Below are 22542 nucleotides of genomic sequence, written 5' to 3' on the forward strand. Positions count from 1 at the left end.
TCCAAGTTTAATATACCCCAGTCCTCTGATTTTTTTGTCTGAGAGAATCTGGACTCAGCAGTGATGTGAAAGGATGAGCTAATGAAAGAACTTGGCTTCTGAGTTCCTTAGTACTTTCTTTGCATAAACCTTCAATTTAGCACTCACAGACAAGATCAGATGCAAAGCAGAAAACTAAGGAATAAAATACTGACTTTAAATATTGAATACCTTTTGTTTGGTTTTGAATCTATCTTTGTATTTGTGGACTAGCCACATTTAGCTTAAAACTTTGGTTGCGAAAGAAGCGTCTGACTTCTCTCTGTTGCCCAAATTTCTTTCTGGTCACCTTCTTTAGCAGCCTATGTGGTAACTTCTTAAGAGGAGGGACCAAATTGTAGAATTCCTGGTTTCTTTGCTGGTTGATCTGGAGAGAGAATTTTTTTTATCAGGAGTGAAGGAAAAGGAAGGAGGCTGTTGGGGGTAGGTAATTAACATATGTTAAATACCCACCTGAGCAAGTTATCGTACTAACTATACCTTGTGCCTTCTTTTTCGTCTGGGTTTACTGCTCTGAATAGAGAAGCATTTTAATGATCAGCTATTAAGACCAGGTCACCACTAAGAATTAGAGATGGAACATAATTGAGGAGGGAATAGGTGAATTGCTAACCAGTGATTAGTACTATAAAATAGAAAAATGTGTTTTTTTATTTATGTAATGCCAAATCTCTTAATGGCTAATTTTGTCAGTATGACTTTGGGAATTTTAGATAATGCACACTGACCAAACTGACTTTACTTTTGTTATGCAGTGAAAACAGAATTATGAGAAGGAAATTTCAGAACCATTTTAGGGCATTTTTAAAATTTCCCAAAATGCTAATAGAAGTTAAAAGCTAAATCAGTCTAAAGATTTCAAATAGCGTCCCTTTTATTTTTTCTTTTAATATTATTAAATTAAAAAACAGTGTGATTAACAGTTGTTAATTGGAGCAGGTAACTGTCCAAAGCTTCTCTAGAGCTGTCATGCTGGGACTTCCATGTTCTCAGATTGGACCCACAGTTTCCTGGATGCCGTACCTTCTTTTTTCCTTAGTTTATTTCCTCATTTTGCTGGGGTATATCCTTAATTTACTTCCTAAAAAAGGGTGAATGAATGATCCTTTTTTTAAGGTACCACATTAGTGAAAATCCCTTTATTTTCCTCTCGTGTATGATTGGCATTACTCAATTGGCTGATATGGAATACTGGAATGGAAGTGAGTTTTCTCTTAGAAATTTGAGGGTGTTTTAGTTTCGTGGTGCTGAAATGAATACCATACAGTGAATTGGCTTAAGTAATGGGGATTTATTGGCTCACGGTTTTGAGGCTAGAAGTCCAAAACTGAGGCATCAGCAAGGCAATGCTTTTTCCCTCAAGACTGTGGCCTTGGTTCTGGCTCTTGGCAATCCTTGATCCTTGGCTTTTTCATCATGATCATTTTCTTTCCTCTATTTTCTCTGTTATCTTTCTGGAATTCCTGGTAATCAGACTCTAAAACTTCTGTATTGATCTTCTCCATCTCTTATTTTTTCTTTCAAATTTCTCTTTCCTTTGGATTTGATTCTATTTTCTAAGAGATTTCCTCAACTTCTATTTCATCCCTCTATTCCATACCTCAATTTCTATTGAATTATTTATGTTGGGAAGCATATTTTCAATTTCATTATTTATACCACTCATTATTTATACCATTCAATTCTTGTTTTGCCAATAACTATCTTAAATAGAGAGTTTTGTTTGTTTTGTTTTGTTTATTTAGAGTTCTCAGATTCCCTGCATTATCTTTGTTTCTTAAGGGTCATTTTGTTCTTTGTTTTTATTTTGGATCTTTCTTTTGTAGTCTCTGTTTGCATATATAATGATTCTTTGTTATTTACTAATATTTAAGCGTGATAACCTAAAAGTAGATTCAGACTCTTCGTACATGAACCAAGTTTGTCACCTGGCTGGCTGCGTTGTAGGGTGATGAATGAATGGATGGAAGATGGATGGATGGATGGATGGATGGATGGATGGGTGAGTGGAGGGGTGGATGAGTGGGTGTTGGTAGATTCTCAACACTCACTAAGTGAGGGTTTTTTTTTCTGAAGTTATTGCATTTTCTTCAAAGAATAGAGGTGGAAGATTGAGAGTCTGTTCTTTTCTTATGCAGACTTTCAGTTAATTCCCACATTTCTAGCCTGAAGGAGTCTTACCCTTACCTTCTTCTGTATCTGGCATTTGTACCCTTTCGGGTTTTGGAGGGCACATTGATTCTCTTTTAATTCATATTTTCCATCTATATATACTTCAGGCTGTATCTTCCACTGATCCTGCTAAATCATTTATTAAAGTTTCTGTCTGCTGCTGTCCCTTCTTCAATTCTCATTATCATTGTAGTTTGTAACTTTTACCATTTCTTCAGTATCATATTAGTGTAGGTTTAAGAGGAGATAAAAATATTTGGTCAGATTTCCGTTTCTAATAAAAATTCCTCTCCTTTTTAAAAATCATGAAGGAAAATATTTTTGAAATTAAGATTACTTTAGTTGTATGAGTGCTTCCTTATGAAACTTCAGTGGTTCAAAATTAGATTCAGGTCTTCCTTTTTGTTGTTATTTGCTGGATTTGCTGTTAGTGAAGTGGAGTTTTGCACTTATTTACAAACATAAGATCTTAAATAAACACCATCAGCCAGTATTTGCTTGAGGTTACTCATAGGAGATTACTATTTTAGGGAGTTAATTGTCCTTATTTCAATAAAGTATAAAGTCTTCCAAGATTTGGGTAAATACTAGCTCAGTAAAAATAAATATCATAGTCTCATTGGAAACAACAGAAGTTTATAGAGCTACTGAGAATCTTATTTTACATACAAGTATATAAAATTTTTGTTACCCGTTATGGGCCGTAATTTGTGTGCAGTTGTGTATTTTAGTTTGATTTTAATCAAACAATATTCAATGGTGGATTCAATTTTGATAGTATCTTATCTGTCTCTGTTACTGGCCTAGCCTGTAGTCCAATGGTCTTTCATTGCTATCTTTGTTTTCTTAATCTTCAGGACTGGTGAAGAGGCCCTACTTGATATGGACAAATGAGAGACCACCTTTTCATTTTCTATACTTCCCCTTAGTGTAAATTACTAGCTTAGAGAAATTGCCTATTTCACAGGAAGCCATTCTTTCTATAAACAGTTATTTAAATGCATTTTGTGTTCTAGCTGGTATGGGGTAAATGATGATGATTAGACAGTGCTATTCAAAATATCTGGTACACAAACTATTTGTTACTGGTCCATTGAGAGATAAAGTAGCTTGTGCCAGAATGTAAATCAACATATCTCGTCCTTAACTCACAAATTCTTGCTACCAAAGTAAAATGAATAAATAAATAAATAAGAAATAAAGGCAAACTGAACCAATTAGGGTGTGTTTAATGATTAATTGATTAGTTGATTATATTCTGGTGTAAGCTCTTTACTGTGTTGCAGACATGAAACAGTTTTTGGACTGCAACTGATCTGTGAAGGAAACTTTGAATAACATTGATGTAAAATGCTCAACTTATCTGTAAAAACAAATCTAGTCAGTGAGACAGGTATGCAAGGAAACAGTATATGAGAAAGGAAAAAATATTCTGAGAATGGAGATGAAGAAATTCAGTGTATGCCATTAAAGAGAAGTGAGATTTGGGTTCTTAAAAGTTACTTTTACTAAGTGAGAAATTTTGAGATAGGTAGAGTCCATAAGAGCAAAAGTACAAGTTCTTGATAGTACAAGGTATATTTCATAGTGAAACCTATGAGTACGTAAGATACTCAGAAAAGAGAAAACCAGAAACATAACCGCTCACTTGTTATCCTTTGAGGTGGCCTAAAACAACTTCTTACTTTAAAAATATCTATCAATGAGTAGTACTTAAGCATTTCTTCTGCCTTTCCAATGGAACTTATATGTCAGTAACTAAAGAGATCCTTGATAAAGGATGGTACTTTGCAGACGAGTGCCAGGAAATAAATATAGAAGGTATGATAGAATTTTAAAAAGCCATCATTTTACAAACCCTAATGAAATTCTTGCTTCATGCCAGAATTATTGTTGTTATAACTATTAAGTGAATGGGTGGTGAGGATGCAGATAATTCTTACAATGCCAAAGTGACACCATATAAATTACTTCGTAGTTGCAAGGAAAAAGCATATAGTTGTTCATTGGAGAGATCAGACTGTTGTAAACTTAATTAAGTGATTAATTTTGCCATCACTAATGAGTGGGTTAGCCAGATAATGTGTATCTTCTGATGTGATACAACATGAAATACACTGTTTTATCTGTAATATATTCTAGCCTGAAACATTTAGTTTCAGTTCCTCAGATCATTACTTATAACTTCCTGTTTACAGGAAAAACAGGTGGTAGAAGAATAAGCTAAATGAATAACTCCAAGAGGAAGGAACCAGACAGATTCAAAAGGTGGGATATTCTGTAGGGGAACTAGCTAGATCTCTTTAGCTGTCAATGTCCTGAAAAGTTGATGTGGGGAGGTGACATTGTTACATTAAGAGAAATTTAAGTTACAAGTAGTTGCAGTGTGAAATTTTGAATTGGTTACTAGGTTGGACAGATCAGCTATAAAGGACAGGCCAAAAAGAAATTGGCAGAAACTGTCCTGGAGGAAGCCAAGATGTTGGATTTATTATAAAAGACTTTAAATCACTTGTTTTAAATATGCTCAAAGAACTAAAGGAAAACAGGAAAGCAATGTATGAACAAATAGAGACTATCAGTCAAGAGATAGAAATTATAAAAAGGAACCAAATAATAAATCTGGAGCTGATCAGCATTATAGCTGAAATGAAAAACTCACTAGAGGTTTTCAGCATCAGATTTGAGCAGGCAGAGGAAAATACCCATGAAGTTGAATAAAGGACAATTGAAATCATCCAGTGTCAGGAGCAGAAATAAAAAAAAGAATGAACAAAATGAAGACAGCCTCAGGGACCTGTGGGGCACCATCAAGTATACCAACAGATATATTATGGGAATCCAGAAGGAGAGAGAGAAGAGACAAAAAGAATATTTGAAGACAGAAGGGCTGAAAACTTCCCTAATCTGATGAAAGATATGACTACATATCCAAGAAGCTTGGTGAACTCAAAGTAGGGTAAATGCAGAGATCCACACCACAACATATTATTGTCAAACAGTCAAAAGCCAGTGGAACTTATATATCAGTAACTAAAGAGATCCTTGATAAAGGATGATACTTTGCAGAAGAGTGCCAGGAAATAAATATGGAAGGTATGATAGAATTTTAAAAAGCCATCATTTTACAAACCCTAATAAGATTCTTGAGAACATACAAGGAATCTTCAGTAAGATTAACAGTAGACATCTCATCAGAAACCATGGAGGCCAGAGGGAATGGGATGATAGTTTTGAAGTGCCAAAAGAAATGAACAGTTAGCTAAGAATTCTATTTCTGGCAAAACTGTCCTTCAAAAATGGAGGAGAAATTAAGACATTCCTAGGTAAACAAAAGCTGAGGGAGTTTGTCAACAGAAGACTTGCCCTACAAGAAATGTTAAAGAGAGTCCTTTGAGTTGAAATAAAAAAGGACCCTAGCAGTTACACAAAGCCGTAGAAATAAATAAAGGACTCTGTAAAGGTAACTACATAGGTAAATTTAAAAGCCAGGGTTATTGTAATTTTTATTTGTAGCTCCTGTTTTTGTTTCACATAGAATTTAAAAGACAAATGCATAAAATAATAATTGCAAATCTATATTAATGGGTATATAATGTATAAAAATGTAGTTTATGACAATAACGTAAATAAAGGGGGGAGGCAGAATTGTATAGGAACAGTTTTTGCTTGCTATTGAGGCTAGGTTGGTATCAAGTCTAGTGATTGTTAAAAGTTTAACAAGTTAACTATAATATCAGTGCTAGCCCTTAAGAAACTAAAACAATATACAGAAAAAGAAATGAGAGGGAATTAATATGGTATGCTAGAAAAAAACAAACAAACAAAGAAGACGGTGTTGGAGAAAACAAGGACCAAAAAAGATGTGGCATATAGAAAATAAATAGCAAAATGGCAGAAGTCCTTACTTACCAGAAATCACTTTAAAGGTAAGTATATTAAATTCAGTAGTCAAAATAGATGGCAGAATGGGTAAAAAAATCATGAATCAACTATATGCTATCCACAACGGACTCTTTAGATCTAATGACACAAATAGGTTGAAAGTGAAAGGATGGAAAAAGATATTCCATGCAGTTTGTAACCCAAAGAGAGCTGGGGTGGCTTTGCTAATATTGGACAATGTAAACTTTAAGTAAAAAAAATGTTACAAGAGGCAAAGAGGGACATTGTATGTTGATAAAAGGGTTTTATCCCGTAAGGGTTCTCCAGAGAAACAGAACCAACTGGATGTATGTAAACACCATTTATACACATACATACACATAAAGAGATTTATGTATATAACCAAATATAACCCATTGGATACATGCACACATGCATACATATATATATCTATATGTATATACATACACACACATACATACACGCACATATATATGATTTATTGGCTCACTTCATTGTGGGGACTGGCAATTCTGAAATCTGTAGGAAAGGCCAGCAGGCTGGAAACTAAGACAGGAATTGATGTTGTGGTTTTGAGGCAGAATTCCTTCTCTGGGAAACCTGTTTTTGCTCTGAAGGCCTTTTACTGATTGGATGTGGCCTTCCCAGGTAATGCAGGGTAATCTCCTTTACTTAAAGTCAAATGATTGTAAATGTCAATCTACAAAATACCTTCACAGCAACATCTAGACAATAGTTTGACTGTAGTCTAGCCAAGTTGACACACGGGTCAATTCATCAAGAAGATAAAACAGTTATAAACACATATGTATCAAACAGCAGGACCCCCAAATATATGAGGCAAATATTGACACAAAGGGAGAAACAGACAGTTGTACAATAATAATTGGAGACTTAGTACCCCACTTTCAATAATGAATAGAACATCTAGACACAGTATCATTAAGGAGGTGGACTTGAACATTATAAACCAACTAGATCCAACAAATGTATGTAGAGCACTGTACCCAACAACAATGGAATACACACTTTTCTCAAGTGCATGTAGAATGTTCTCCAGGAAAGACCATATATTAGGTCACAAAAGAAGTCCCAATAGAGTTTTAAAGATTGAAATCACGCAAAGTACTTTCCCCAACCACAATGGAATGAAGCTAGAAATAAAAAAACTGAAGGAAAATTGGAAAATTCACAAATGTTTGGAAATTAAACACGCTCTTCAATAACCAGTGAGTCAAGAAGAATTCACAAGGAAAATTAAACAAAACTTTGACAAAATGGAAGTCCATATACCAAAACTTATGGATACAGCAAAAGCGGTGCTCAGAGGGACATTTATAGCTGTAAGTACCCACATTAACAGGATCTTAAATCAATAACCTAACTTTACACCTTAAAGAGTCATAAAAAGGAGAGTAAACTAAACCCAAATGTAGCAGAATGGAGGAAATAAAGATTAGAGCAGAAATAAAAAGACTAGAGAAAAAATAGACTAGGAAAAAAAGGCTAAATTGAAACCAAAAGTTAAACCTTTAGCTAGACTGACAAAAAAGAGAGAAGACACAAATAACTAAAGTCAGAAATAAAAGTGGAGACATTACTATCAACTTTACGGAAATAAAAAGGATTTTAAGATAACATGAAGAACTGTACACCAATAAATTCTATAATGTAGATGAAGCAAATTCTTAGAAACACATGGTTACCAAAACAGACTCAAGAAAAAATATAAAATCTGAACTGACTTACAACAGGTAAAGAGATTGAATCAGTAATCAAAAACCTCCCAACACAGAAAAGTCCAGGACCAGGTAGTTCACTCATGGATTCTACCAAACATTTAAAGCAGAATTAACATTAGTCCTTCTCAAACTCTTCCAAAAAACAGAAGAAGGAATACTTCCTAACTCATTCTGAGGCCAGCATTACCTTATACTAAAGTCAAACAAATATACCACAAGAAAAGAAACTATAGACCAATATCCCTTATGAATATATATGCAGAATGCTCAACAAAGTACTAGCAAATACGAATCCAACAGCTTTTTAAAGGGAGTATACTCCATGACCAAGTGGCACGTGTCCTGGACTGTAAGATACTTGGGAAGAGGGCGTGAATGACAGATAGGTTTAAGGGAAATTGTGAAGACCCTGTTTGCCACAAAACAAGTTTGGCCATTATTCTGTAGGCAGTAGTGAGCCAAGTGAGTGATATGGTCAAACTGGTATTTTAAAAATATTACTTGAAGGGATTTGTGGAAAATGAATAGGGGAGGGAATGATTTGATCATAATATTTAGGAGGCTGTTGTAGGCATCCAAGTTTTAGTGTAAGGTTAAGTTTAATTCCTTTGAAAATTAGTTAAAATTTAGTGCTCTCTTTCATGCGTATGTTTTACAGAGCTGTATATGTAAACTTTTGTACAGCGAACATGTATTGAATGCTGGGCTTTCTTCTAGTTCTTTAATAAACTTTATCTCCAGTCTTTGCAAAGTAGGTGGTACTGGCTTCATCTCATAATTGAAAAAGTTGCAGCTCAGAAAGCTAATTAGTGATTAAACCAGGATTTTTTTAACCCTGTCTATATGACTCCCAGGCCTATTGGGGTGCCGCGGTCTTCTGGGGATATCTTGGGGAACAACAGACAGAGGCAAGTGTGAGGGAAAGCCTCCAACAGCCTCCCTGTCATCACCCTGTATCCCTCATCTCAACTCAGAGCACTGGAATCTTTGCTTTATTTAACAGTCCTCTATATTTAAGAGCTCACTGAATAAAGGTGGCTCTAACAATCAAATCTCCCTGGTGTTCCTGGAGTTTTAAAGCTGCTGCAATAGTCTAATTCTTCAGTTCAGACCTGCCGCAGTTTGTCTCTGCCACTGACCCACAAGTCCTTGGTATTGGCGTATGGCTCCTGAGACTTGCGAGTGGGTCCCTCTTCCAGGCCGTGCACCCCCTGGTCCTCTGTTGAGGGATGACTGTGCTATGTCACAGGTGAGTGACCCATGGTGTACAATCAGCTGTTCACAGTACCATCATATAGTTATGCATTCATCACCCCCAATCTATTTTTGAACATTTTCCTCACACCAGAAAGAATCTGAATAAGAATTTTAAAAAAAGTAAAAAAGAGCATCCAAATCATTCCCCCATTGCTCCCTATTTTTCATTTAGTTTTTGTCCCCATTTATCTACTCATCCATCCATATACTGCATAAAGGGAGTACGATCCACAAGGTTTTCACAATCACGCTGTCACCCATTGTGAGCTATATTGTTATACAATCGTCTTCAAGAGTCAAGGCTACTGTGTTGCAGTTTGATAGTTTCAGGTACTTACTTCTAGCTATTCCAATACATTAAAACCTAAGAAGGGTTATCGATGTAGTGTGTAAGAATGTCTACCAGAGTGACCTCTCGACTCAATTTGAAATCTCTCAGCCAGTGAAACTTTATTTCATTTCATTTCACATCCCCTTTTGGTCAAGAAGATGTTCTCAATCCCACAGTGCCGGGTCCAGATTCATCCCTGGGAGTCATATCCTGCGTTGCCAGGGAGATTTACACCCCTGGGAGTCAGGTCCCACGTAGGGGGGAGGACAGTGAGTTCACCTGCCGAGTTGGCTTAGCTCGAGAGAGGGCTACATCTGCGCAACAAAGAGGTACTCAGGGAGAGACTCATAGGCACAACTGTAAGAAGGTTTAGCCTCTCCTTTGCGGTAACAAGCTTCATAATCTCCTCCCCAATTTTGAGAATAAAACGAAGAATTTTTTCCCTCCCATAATTCTGTTCTCTGTGTGGGTGTGCATGTATGTGGAAGTGTGTGTGTGTGGTGGTAGTGGTGGGTGGGTGGAATGTTTAAAGCTCCTGCCTCCTGGGTAAGTAACTTAAGAAGCTGCTGAATGATCACTGCTTGGCGGCAGACAACCAGAGAAATGACAGGTGACTCATGGGGAGAAAACAAAAGCTTATCAAATATTCATAGAAAGAGTAAATACAATATAAGAGTACAGTTTAGTGAATAATGAAGTGAAACAGCTTCCCTTTTTGCTTCTTGATTGCAGTGCCTTCTTGCCCCAGAATCTAGTATTTTCTTTTTTTTTTTTTTCAATAGTCTTACCAACCATATTTGTATCCCTATGTATGTTAGTTTTGGCTGGTCTTGAACTGTATATAAATGAAACTATACTGTATTACTCTGTGACTGGGTTCTTTCATTTCAACATTATCTGTGAGGTTCACTTCATAATGAAACTCTACTTCATTAATTTTCATTTTTGTATTGAAGTTCTGTTGTATGACAAACCATCATTTCCTTGTCCATTTTACTCTTGATATTTATTTGGTTTGTTTCCAGTTTTTTTCCTATTACTTATAATACTGCTATAAGTGCTATTTTCTTGGTATACATGTGCAAACTAGGAACTGGACATTTTTGTATGTAGAAGTTCCAACAATATATTATATACCTATTATTTTATATAGTGCTTCTTAAATCAGATAAAGGAAGAGAAAAATATGCCTTTATACTGCCTTTTATAATTATATAATTACCTTTACTGGTGGTTCTTTGCTTTTTGTGCACATCAAGTTACTGTTTGGGGTTATTTGCTTTCAGCCTGAATAACTTACTTTATTGTTTCTTTTAGTGCATATCTGCCACCAAAAAATTCTGTCGGTTTTTTTTGTTGTTGTTGTTTTGTTTTTTTAATCTAAAGTCTTTATCTCACCCTCATTTTTGAAAGATTGCTTTACTGGATATAGGATTCTTTGTTTTCAGTTTTTTTTCTCTCTGAACATGTTCAAAAATGTTATAATACTGTCTCTAGCCTCTTCTGTTTCTGCTGAGAAGTCAGCTTTTAATTCAGTTGGCGTTCCCTTATAAGCAGCAAGTTGTTCTTCTTGTTTTCAGCTTTTTCCTTCCTTTGGCTTTCAGCATGTTTCCGATCATGTTATCTATTTGTGGATCTCTTTGCATTTTTCCCACTTGGAGTTTGTTTAGCTTCCTGAACATGTAGATCATTGTTTTAAAATAAATCTTGGGAAATGTTCTGCCATTATTTCTTTAAATGATTTTTCTGCTTCATTATTTCTCTCCTCTCTATCGGGCACTTCCATAACCTGTATTTTGGTGTGCTTAGTGTTGTCACACATTTCCCTGACGGTCCTTCATTTTTCTTCATTCTTTATCCTCTCTATTCTTTGGCTTGAATAATCTCTATTGATCTATCTTTAAATTCACTTACTCTTTGTCTGCCAGTTCATATCTACTCTTGGTCCCCTTTAGTAATTTATTGTATTTTTATTATTTAAAAATTTAAAATTTAGTGAAATTTTTTTGTCTCAGTTATTGTACTTTTCAACTCTTAAGAACTTCCATTTGGTTCTGTTTTTAAAACATAATATCTATTTATTGATATTCTATCTGGTGAAACATTGTAATTATATCTAACTTTATTTCTTTATTCATTTTTTTAGCTCTGTGAACATGCATATAATGACTGCTTTGAAGTCTTTTTCTGATAAATTTGATATTTGATAGCTGTTAAAGCCTGTTTGTTTAATTTTTTTCCTCAGTCATATTTTCCTCTCTTTTTTTTGCATGCCTAATATGTTCTTATTGAGAACTAGACATTTTCTATAATATGATTGGGCAACTCTGGGTCTGGTACCCCCACCCTTCCAGAACTTTTCTTATTTGCTTGTTTATATGTTTAGTGATTGGCTGGGTATTTTAGTGAAGATTATTCCCCCTCACTCCCTCCCTCCTACCCCGCCAGGATCTGACACCCATGAGGTTACTCCTCTGGGAGACAGAGGTTTGGGTAAGCCTACAGTCAACCTGGGATCATAGTGGTTTTGGTTCAGAGCTCTCTTCCTCTCTTTCCCTGACCTAGCTGTTCATTTGCTCTTACCCTAGGAAGACTCCTTCCAGCTGTCTTATTTCCTATAAATTAGCTGGCCTGCAGTTCAGCTTGTGTCTTGAATCTCCTCCCAATTGCCATTTAGCACAATCTTCACTGTTCTTAAGAGTGCCCTGTCTTAGTTTTCTAAGGCTTCTGTAACAAGGTAGCATAATCTAGGTGGCTCAACATAACAGAAATATAACAGATCTGGAGGTTAGAAGTCCAAATCAAGGTGTTAACAGGGCCATGCTTCTTCTGAACTCTGTGGGGTTCTGGTGCTGTCTTGCTAGCACTCCTTGGCATTTTTTGGCTTGTGGCATAACTCATTCTTTGGCTCTGTCATATGGCTGTCTTCTCTCTCTGCAGTTTTCCCCTTCTTTCAAGGACACCAGTCATACTGATTTAGGGCCCATCCTAATCTAGTTTGGCCTCATCTTAATTAATAACATCTTCAAAGATCCTGTTTCCAAATATGTCATATTCATGAGACCAGGGGTTAGGACTTGAACATATCTTTTTGGGGGACATAATTTAGTTTGTCACATGCCCTTAGTCATGAATTTCTCCATACTGTTCCATATGAAGTCATTTCCTTTGGGAAGGAATTAGAAGCTGTTTTTTGACTTGCTTCTTCTCCCAGGCAAAATCTCTGAACCTGTCCTCTGGAGTGTGAATGAGGAGAATGGCACACTTCTCTCTAAGGGACTCCGCCGTTCTAGGAGCTGAGCACGTGGCCTTTCCTGATATGGAACCACCACCCCATGAGCTATGACAATGGTGATCAGAGCCCCAGTGTTCAGGTTACGCCCAAGGTAGATCCTCCATTCCACTAGTAGGGCTGGGCGGAAGAAGGGAGCCATCAGGTCTTGACTGCACTTGCTGGATGCAACCTCAGCCAACAGGATGATGGGGGTGGGCGGGCTGGATGAAAATGCTGACATCCTGTTCCTCCTAGGAATAAGCCCTCTGACTGGGAGCTAGGGGTAAGGAGCCCTGGGTTCTCTGCTGCAGCAGTCAGGAGTGGAATCTCTGCCTAGCTGAATGGAGAAGGGTAGGGAGGTCATGGTTTTGGGCAAAATACCACACTCTTGCCTGTTGTAGATTTTCTTGAGTAGATGTTTCTTCATTCACTGTTTTCCCCTACCTAGGACCATTTGCGGAGGTTATAAATGGTAGTTGTTTTAATCGTTTTCACGGTTTCACCGGGGATCAAGTCAGTGGAGTTCCTCACACTGTCCTGCTGAAGTTGATCTCCTGTTACTGATTTTTTTAAATTCAATGGCATTCTTGTCTGAAAATATACCCTATTTTTAAAAATTCCTGTTATATTTATTGAGTCTTGGTTTATGGTTCCAGAATATGGCTTATTTTGGTGAATGGTTTGTACATATTTGAGTGGAATATGTATGATACAGCTGTAGGATATGCTGTCTTGGAAATGTCATTTAGGGTCACGGTGGTCAATAGTGTGTTTCTAATTTTCTATATTTTTACTTTTTTATTGTGTACTTTTCCTGTCATGTACTAAATTGTGGATTATCTATTTCTCCTTTTAATTTTATTAACTTTTGCTTTATGTATTTGTAAGCAGTGGTAACGGATGCATATACATTTAGGCTTATGTCATACCATTTAAATGACTTCTACTTCTTGCTTTAAAATTTACTTCATCTTTTTTCTTCCCCTCAAAACACTGCATAGCTCTTGTCAGCCCTTCGTTATTTGTCCTTAGTATTTGTGTGGTACTAGTATGATATTCCTATTAATTATTGTCCTTATATGCAATATGTAGATTTTTCCCATATACCCTTCACTTTTCAACTCTGTGCTAGTGTCATACCTTAGAAGTACAACATGCAAGCACCTGTCTTTATTTGAAGTGCTAATCTGTGGGATACGTGCCTTTAAACAACCCCTTTCTTTTTTTTTTTTTTTTAATCTTCATTTTATTGAGATATATTCACATACCACGCAGTCATACAAAACGAATCGTACATTCAATTGTTCACAGTACCATTACATAGTTGTACATTCATCACCTAAATCAATCCCTGACACCTTCATTAGCACACACACAAAAATAATAAGAATAATAATTAAAGTGAAAAAGAGCAATTGAAGTAAAAAAGAACACTGGATACCTTTGTCTGTTTGTTTGTTTGTTTCCTTCCCCTATTTTTCTACTCATCCATCCATAAACTAGACAAAGTGGAGTGTGGTCCTTATGGTTTTCCCAATCCCATTGTCACCCCTCATAAGCTAAATTTTTATACAATTGTCTTCGAGATTCATGGGTTCTGGGTTGTAGTTTGATAGCTTCAGGTATCCACCACCAGCTACCCCAATTCTTTAGAACCTAAAAAGGGTTGTCTAAATTGTGCGTAAGAGTGCCCACCAGAGTGACCTCTCGGCTCCTTTTGGAAGCTCTCTGCCACTGAAGCTTATTTCATTTCCTTTCACATCCCCCTTTTGGTCAAGAAGATGTTCTCCGTCCCACGATGCCGGGTCTGCATTCCTCCCTGGGAGTCATATTCCACGTTGCCAGGGAGATTCACTCCCCTGGGTGTCTGATCCCACGTAGGGGGGAGGGCAGTGATTTCACCTGCCAAGCTGGCTCAGCTAGAGAGAGAGGGCCACATCTGAGCAACAAAGAGGCATTCGGGAGGAGGCTCTTAGGCATAATTATAGGGAGGCCTATCCTCTCCTTTGCAGCAACAGTCTTCCCAAGGGCAAGTCCTGTGGTAGAGGGCTCAGCCCATCAAACCACCAGTCCCCTATGTCTGTGGTCATGTTAGCAACCATGGAGGTGGGGTAGGCGAATACCCCTGCATTCTCCACAGGCTCCTCAAGGGGGCACTACATCTTTTTTTTTTTTTTTTTTCCTTGTTTGTCTTTTTTCTTTTTTTTTTTTTTTTAACTTTCCCTTCTTTTTTAAATCAACTGTATGAAAAAAAAAGTTAAAAAGAAAACAAACATACAATAAAAGAACATTTCAAAGAGACCATAACAAGGGAGTAAGAAAAAGACAACTAACCTAAGATAACTGCTTAACTTCCAACATGTTCCTACTTTACCCCAAGAAAGTTACATAATATAGCAACATTTCAGTGAACTTGTTCCTACTACATCCATCAGAAATTAACAGACCATAGTCATTTCTGGGCATCCCCAGAACGTTAAATAGCTTATCTGTTCTTCTTGGATTATTGTTCCCCCTTCCTTAATTGCTCTCTACTGCTAGTTCCCCTACATTCTACATTATAAACCATTTGTTTTACATTTTTCAAAGTTCACATTAGTGGTAGCATATAATATTTCTCTTTTTGTGCCTGGCTTATTTCGCTCAGCATTATGTCTTCAAGGTTCATCCACGTTGTCATATATTTCACCAGATCGTTCCTTCTTACTGCCGCGTAGTATTCCATCGTGTGTATATACCACATTTTATTTATCCACTCATCTGTTGAAGGACATTTGGGTTGTTTCCATCTCTTGGCAATTGTGAATAATGCTGCTATGAACATTGGCGTGCAGATATCTGTTCGTGTCACTGCTTTCCGATCTTCCGGGTATATACCGAGAAGTGCAATCGCTGGATCGAATGGTAGCTCTATATCTAGTTTTCTAAGGAACTGCCAGACTGACTTCCAGAGTGGCTGAACCATTATACAGTCCCACCAACAATGAATAAGAGTTCCAATTTCTCCACATCCCCTCCAGCATTTGTAGTTTCCTGTTTGTTTAATGGCAGCCATTCTAATCGGTGTTAGATGGTATTTCATTGTGGTCTTAATTTGCATCTCTCTAATAGCTAGTGAAGCTGAACATTTTTTCATGTGTTTCTTGGCCATTTGTATTTCCTCTTCAGAGAACTGTCTTTTCATATCTTTTGCCCATTTTATAATTGGGCTGTCTGTACTATTGTCATTGAGTTGTAGGATTTCTTTGTATATGCAAGATATCAGTCTTTTGTCAGATACATGGTTTCCAAAAATTTTTTCCCATTGAGTTGGCTGCCTCTTTACCTTTTTGAGAAATTCCTTTGAGGTGCAGAAACTTCTAAGCTTGAGGAGTTCCCATTTATCTATTTTCTCTTTTGTTGCTTGTGCTTTGGGTGTAAAGTCTAGGAAGTGGCCTCCTAATACAAGGTCTTGAAGATGTTTTCCTACATTATCTTCTAGGAGTTTTATGGTACTTTCTTTTATATTGAGATCTTTGGTCCATTTGGAGTTAATTTTTGTGTAGGGGGTGAGGTAGGGGTCCTCTTTCATTCTTTTGGATATGGATATCCAACTCTCCCAGCCCCATTTGTTGAAAAGACCATTATGACTCAGTTCGGTGACTTTGGGGGCCTTATCAAAGATCAGTCGGCCATAGATCTGAGGGTCTATCTCTGAATTCTCAATTCGATTCCATTGATCTATATGTCTATCTTTGTGCCAGTACCATGCTGTTTTGGCAACTGTGGCTTTATAATAAGCTTCAAAGTCAGGGAGTGTAAGTCCTCCCACTTTGTTTTTCTTTTTTAGAGTGTCTTTAGCAATTCGAGGCATCTTCCCTTTCCAAATAAATTTGATAACTAGCTTTTCCAAGTCTGCAAAGTAGGTTGTTGGAATTTTGATTGGGATTGCATTGAATCTGTAGATGAGTTTGGGTAGAATTGACATCTTAATGACATTTAGCCTTCCTATCCATGAACATGGAATATTTTTCCATCTTTTAAGGTCCCCTTCTATTTCTTTTAGTAGAGTTATGTAGTTTTCTTTGTATAGGTCTTTTACATCTTTGGTTAAGTTGATTCCTAGGTACTTGATTTTTTTAGTTGCTATTGAAAATGGTATCTTTTTCTTGAGTGTCTCTTCAGTTTGTTCATTTCTAGCATATAGAAACATTACTGACTTATGTGCATTAATCTTGTATCCCGCTACTTTGCTAAATTTGTTTATTAGCTCTAGTAGGTGTATCGTTGATTTCTCAGGGTTTTCTAGATATAAGATCATATCATCTGCAAACAATGACAGTTTTACTTCTTCTTTTCCAATTTGGATGCCTTTTATTTCTTTGTCTTGCCGGATTGCCCTGGCTAGCACTTCCAGCACACATATTGACTTTTATAGGTATACCTCTCTGTGTATTTTTTTAGTGGTTTCTCTATAGATTACAATATATATTTTTATGTTTTCACAGTCTGTCTTCAAATAATATTATGCTACTTCATGGACAATATAAGAACCTGTAACAATATAGTAATGACATTCATCTTTACTTTTGTCCTGTAGTCTTGTCTTATATTTTACTTCTACTTATGCTGTGAACGCCACAGTACATTTTTTATTATTTTAGCCTTAGGCAGTCAATACTTTTCAAGGTAACCTTTTGGTGGTATTCTTTCTTACTGCAATTTTGGTGTGATTTTCTTTTAACCTGAAGAACTTCTTTTAGCCTTTCTCATAGTACAAGTTTGTTGAAAACAAATTACCCAGCTTTCATTTTTTGGAGAATTTTTTTTTTAATCTTGCTTTCACTTCTGAAGAATGTTTTTGTAGGGTATCGAATTCTAGCTTGACACTTTTTTTTTTCTTTTATTGCCTTAAAGATGCTGCTGCTTCTGGACTCCATTATTTCTGTTAAGAAAACTGTAATTTATATTGCTGTTTCCTTTATTACTCTGGCTGCTTTAAAGATCTGAAATAACCCAAGAAGTCACAGTTGAACATACTTAGAAGAGGAATTTTTTAAAAGAAATCAATTATTTTATCATTTACTTAGAGAGTCATACCATTTATCTGTATTGGTGTCACTCGGCTATACTCCAGAGGTGAAACATTTGATGAAGCACATTCCTTCATTTGACCTTTTCTATGCAGGAGTTTGTTAACTGCATTGTGATGCAGAGCTGTGGGAGGAACAACTGTTCTCTTGAGCTAGACTAGCTTATTTGAGTGGGATAAGGCTTGTCTAAGGCTTGTCTAGTCGTGAGGACAGAGTGCTGAGTGGCCGATGCTGGCTCTCCAGGCATCTCGTCAGTGCTGTGGTGTGTGAGTGAAAGGCACAGCTCTGTATGTGGACAGATGTGGCCTTGAAGCTTCTTGGGATCCTCTGGGTGCCCTCCGAGGCTGCACTGTAACTCTTGACTGTAGGCAGGTTTTCAGGAGTAAGAATTTAATTCTGGAATCAGAGTGAAGGAGAAAAGTGGCATGTGAAGTATAAAAGATGGATTTTCGAGGGCGAGAGAGAATTTTAGTTAAAAATGAAGTGTGTATAATGTAGGCAATGAGAGATTCAGACTTAGGCAAATAAGACATAAACCCAGGTTTTAGATTTTGGATTTTTATCAGTTTGGGTTCTTTGATTACAAGCAGCAGAAACTGGCAAACCTGACAAAAGGGAATTTAGTGGAAGTATAACTAAGACCTCTTAAAATTGAAAGTAGACATGAAAAACCAGCCTCGAAAAGCAGAGGCATTAGGGGAACTCAAGAGATTCTTTCATTAGGAGCCTTTACAACTAGGGCGAGAGAGGAGAGAGAAGATGCACAAATTTTGATAGCAAATATTGATATAAATTCAAATTTTATGCAGATGGGATGTTAATGAGAAAGTTAATGAGAATGAATGTAATTTTAGAAAATCAGAATACGCAATTACAAGGCAGATTTGGGTTCAGACAGTTCTGTCATTTGTTTGCTGTGTGCTCTTGAACATGTTATTTAAACTCCCTGACCCTCAATTTCCTCCTCAATGATAAAGAAATAATAATAGTACCTAGCTCACAGCTGTTGTAATACATGAGGTAAATAAACATTAGTTGCTATTAATAACGATAATGGAAATAATAATAATGACACGAACATAAAGTGTTTTTAATTACTTACATTGATTACCATTTTCATAGCTGCCCAAGAAACTAATTCCATTTACTTTAATATTCATTTGGGTATTGTTATTTTACCATTCAGTATACTTTATTAAGCACGTTTTGAGTAGCAAGTATTGTAGTTAGTGAATGTAAAAAGAAAAATCCACAATTCTTGTCCTGAACCTAGTGTATTGTTCTTCAAACTGTAGGTTAAGATACAAATTATTTATTGGGTCTTATAATGAATTTTGTGGCTCAAAACTATAATTCTTTTCCTGATAAGGAAGAACAGTATAGAAAATATCAGAGGGGATCATATATAACAAGGACAAATACTCCTTTGTGAAGCTTATTTTTAATATATTATATGTATTTACATATACATATACATATACACATGCATGCATACATACATATTCATGTCTACGTGTGTCACCGGGACATAAAATATATTTCTTATTGTGGGTCATGTTATAACAAAAAAAATAACAAATTTACTAGAAATGTTTATGTTTTATAAAGAAAGTGCCAAAACTTTGTATAAGAGATTTAAAGAGAAGATTTATGTTCTAAAGGAAGGCTAAATATTTGAAACATTTAGTCATGGGGTATTCATATTGTAATAAGGACAGCTAGCTTATAGTCAAAAGAGAGCATACAAGTATGAAAATAAATAATTTTAAGAATGATGTTTTACAAAGGACAATTGTAACACATCATTGTAACATTTGGAATCTGACTGTATGATGGCATCTATTGTGCTTTCCAGTACTATGTGTAAATACAATCAGTTTCAGCCAGAATCCCAGCAGGTTTATTTTTGGATTTGTCAAAATGATTCCAAAATGGAAACACCAAAGTGTGTGGTCTGAGTACCCCGAGAAAGACAAAAAAAAGGGTGGGGTGGAGTGGGAATAGGCTTTAGAGCAGGATATAATAGTGACACAAATAGAAACATAGAGCAATGGAAGAGAATAGAAAACCCAGAAATATGTGCTGAAGTGTCTACTGTGAAACAATTGGATACAGAAGGATTTTTAAATAAATGTTGGGTAAACTCAGCAATATAGAAAAGATTATATAGTTTTTTGTCTTTCACTGTATTAATCTCAAATGGCTTGCATAGTTGAATGCTTTTAAAAAGATCAAATTGTAGAAAAATTAGAAGAAAATTAAATGTAATCTTTTTAAGTGACAAAAGAAACCTTCAGGAAGGGATATCCAGATTCAGATATTTATAAATTAAAAGTTTCTGTTTAATAAAAATAAATGTAAACAGAGTAAAACAAATTTGTAAATTAGGTTAGAGATAAAGAATCTGTCCATATATAATGACATTCTTTTCAGTTTGAATGTCAGGTATTTTTTTTTTTTTTTAATGTCTTCGCTCCAACCATTTGTAAGGATCAGCTAAACTCTGAAGCTCTTATAGAAAATCAAGCTTTGCAAGTCTGTATTTATTAAATCCTCTCATGTGATTTGACTCATTATACTAGATTTTTTAATCCCACAGGTGAATTAGAGCATTACTCTAGAATTTTTCTCAATGCACAGTGTTGAGTCTGTGTGATGTGAAGTAGCTGTTCATCCATATACTTCTGTGTATAAAAAAAATCATTTTTTATAAGAAAAAGAAAAAACCCAATCTCTCCTATTCTTCTACCCCTTTTCCTAGGCTGCCTCTCTTGATTGTTTTGTAGCATATCTGAAACACAAGGCAGCTTTGTTGACATCACTGATGACTGTTGTCAGCAGGGACTGTTCAATGCTGCCAAACTTTTTTGTTGGTCATTTAAAGTAAGCTATGTCCATTTCTGCTGCCCTGGAACTCATAGGAAGATCCCAGTTTTTGCGAACTCATGGAAGAGCCACCTGGGTAAGATCTTTTGTGACAGGGTTTTCCAAAAAGTTAGCATGTGGAAGAATTACAATATTGGATCAAAAGTTTACCTTTATACTATGTCAAAAAATGAAACAAAACAAAACAAAAACGCCTCCTTAGCGTGTTATCTCTTCGGAAAAGAAGAGAGGACAATGGTTTGCTGACAGTAGTTCTTTAATGCTCTTAGAATGGAGGAAGGTTCATCCACCTATTTGAATCTTTAATAAAGTGTTAATGAATGCAATTAACTTAATAGAGTCCAGAAATCCCAACTAGAACCCATTGAAATGGCTAAGATACTTTACTCAGCAAAACAACGTAGAATACTAGAACTATCAGTTAACTAAGAATTGCTTAGTTTTTATATAGTGGTGTATTGTGTTTTTATGTATTATTTTTGCATCTATGCATTTATTAAATGCAAAACACTTAAAACAGTGTCCAGCACACAGTAAGTGGTCCATAAATATTAGCTACTTAGTATGCAAATCATGAACATAGCGTGCATGATGATTATTTCTTCAGTGTTCTTTAGAAAGAGAATTTTCTGTCCATCTTAATTTTTTCTCCCCCCTCTAATGCTTAAAGAAGCTTTTCCAAAATTTTCTTAATTTTAGCCTGAAAACTTTTCATCTTAGTCAAGGTTTAATAGAGGGTACTACCATTGGGTAATGTTGAAGTTATTTGAAGTAGAGGAGGGTGATTTTGTTAATTGATTCACTGGAAGATTATATTTATGATCCTCTCTACTCTTATGGTTTTGTGGAAATAAATAGTAGTTTTTTCCCTTTTAGATATCCTAAATCTAGATTGCTCGACTGCTAAAAAAATGGATACAGGTTTCCTTTTTGTTTTTGTTTTTGAGGTGTAGCAATAATGTAAACATCTAATAATCAGTAGTTGTTTTAGTCTATACTGTAAATTTATTTTATTTAGAGTGAAAACTTTTTTAGTTTTCAAAAATGCCGGTTTGATATGTAGGGCTTTCATTTTTTAATTGATTTCTAATCTTAGTACATTGATAATAAAAATACTGTTTGTATGATACATTTTGGACCATGTTGATAATTTCTTTATGGTGTAGAGCAGGAATTGACGTACTTTTTCTTAGAGGGCCTTTAGTAAATATATTGGGCTCTGTGGACCAAGAGGCAAAAGGAGGCTATTACGTAGGTATTTACAAAACCATTTAAAATGTAACCATTTATCCAGTTGACCAAGATGGTGGTATAAGCTGCTCCAGGGTTCTGTTCCCCCATAGAATCTCTGAACAGCTAGCAAAAACTGGCAGAGCCATCTTCCTCAGAGTTCTGGAAAACAGTTACAGGGTTGCAGTAACTGAGAAAGCACTGAATCAAGAAAGCACACCTTGAAAATTGTAGGAGAAGCTGTGGTGCTCTTGCTGGCTTCTCCCCCATCTCCTGCCTGCCTGGCTTGGTGTGGTGCTAGCTTGTGCTCTCATCATGTGTCTCTGGCTCTGTTCCAGGAGTAGAGAAAACACTGCATATACTGGGGTGCCTGCATGTTGGTGCCAGTTTATTGGGTACAGCTTGAAGGACTGAACCAGGCCACTCATTTCTGACTTGCTACCCCAGAACTTGTCCTGCAAGTAGAAGCAGCTTGTGGCCAGTTAAAGCAGTATTAAAACAATCAAATCTAAGTGGCCTGGGGCCAAGGATTACCAGCTTCAAGACATACAGTAGAGCACCTGAGTGGGTGGGTGAGGGGAGGGGGTAGAGAGTATCTATTTAATAGGGAGTAGAAGGGGCATTCAAATCCCT

The 22542-nt window shown here is 36.2% G+C and overlaps 1 protein-coding gene across 9 annotated transcripts in view; it reads left to right on the forward strand.

Annotated features, from left to right (window-relative positions):
* CCSER2 (coiled-coil serine rich protein 2) overlaps window positions 1–22542 on the forward strand; it is a 310783-nt gene that overhangs the window by 108753 nt on the left and 179488 nt on the right. The window lies entirely within an intron of this gene.

This window comes from Choloepus didactylus, chromosome 15 (genome assembly GCF_015220235.1).
Source record: "Choloepus didactylus isolate mChoDid1 chromosome 15, mChoDid1.pri, whole genome shotgun sequence".
Lineage (NCBI taxonomy): Eukaryota > Metazoa > Chordata > Mammalia > Pilosa > Megalonychidae > Choloepus > Choloepus didactylus.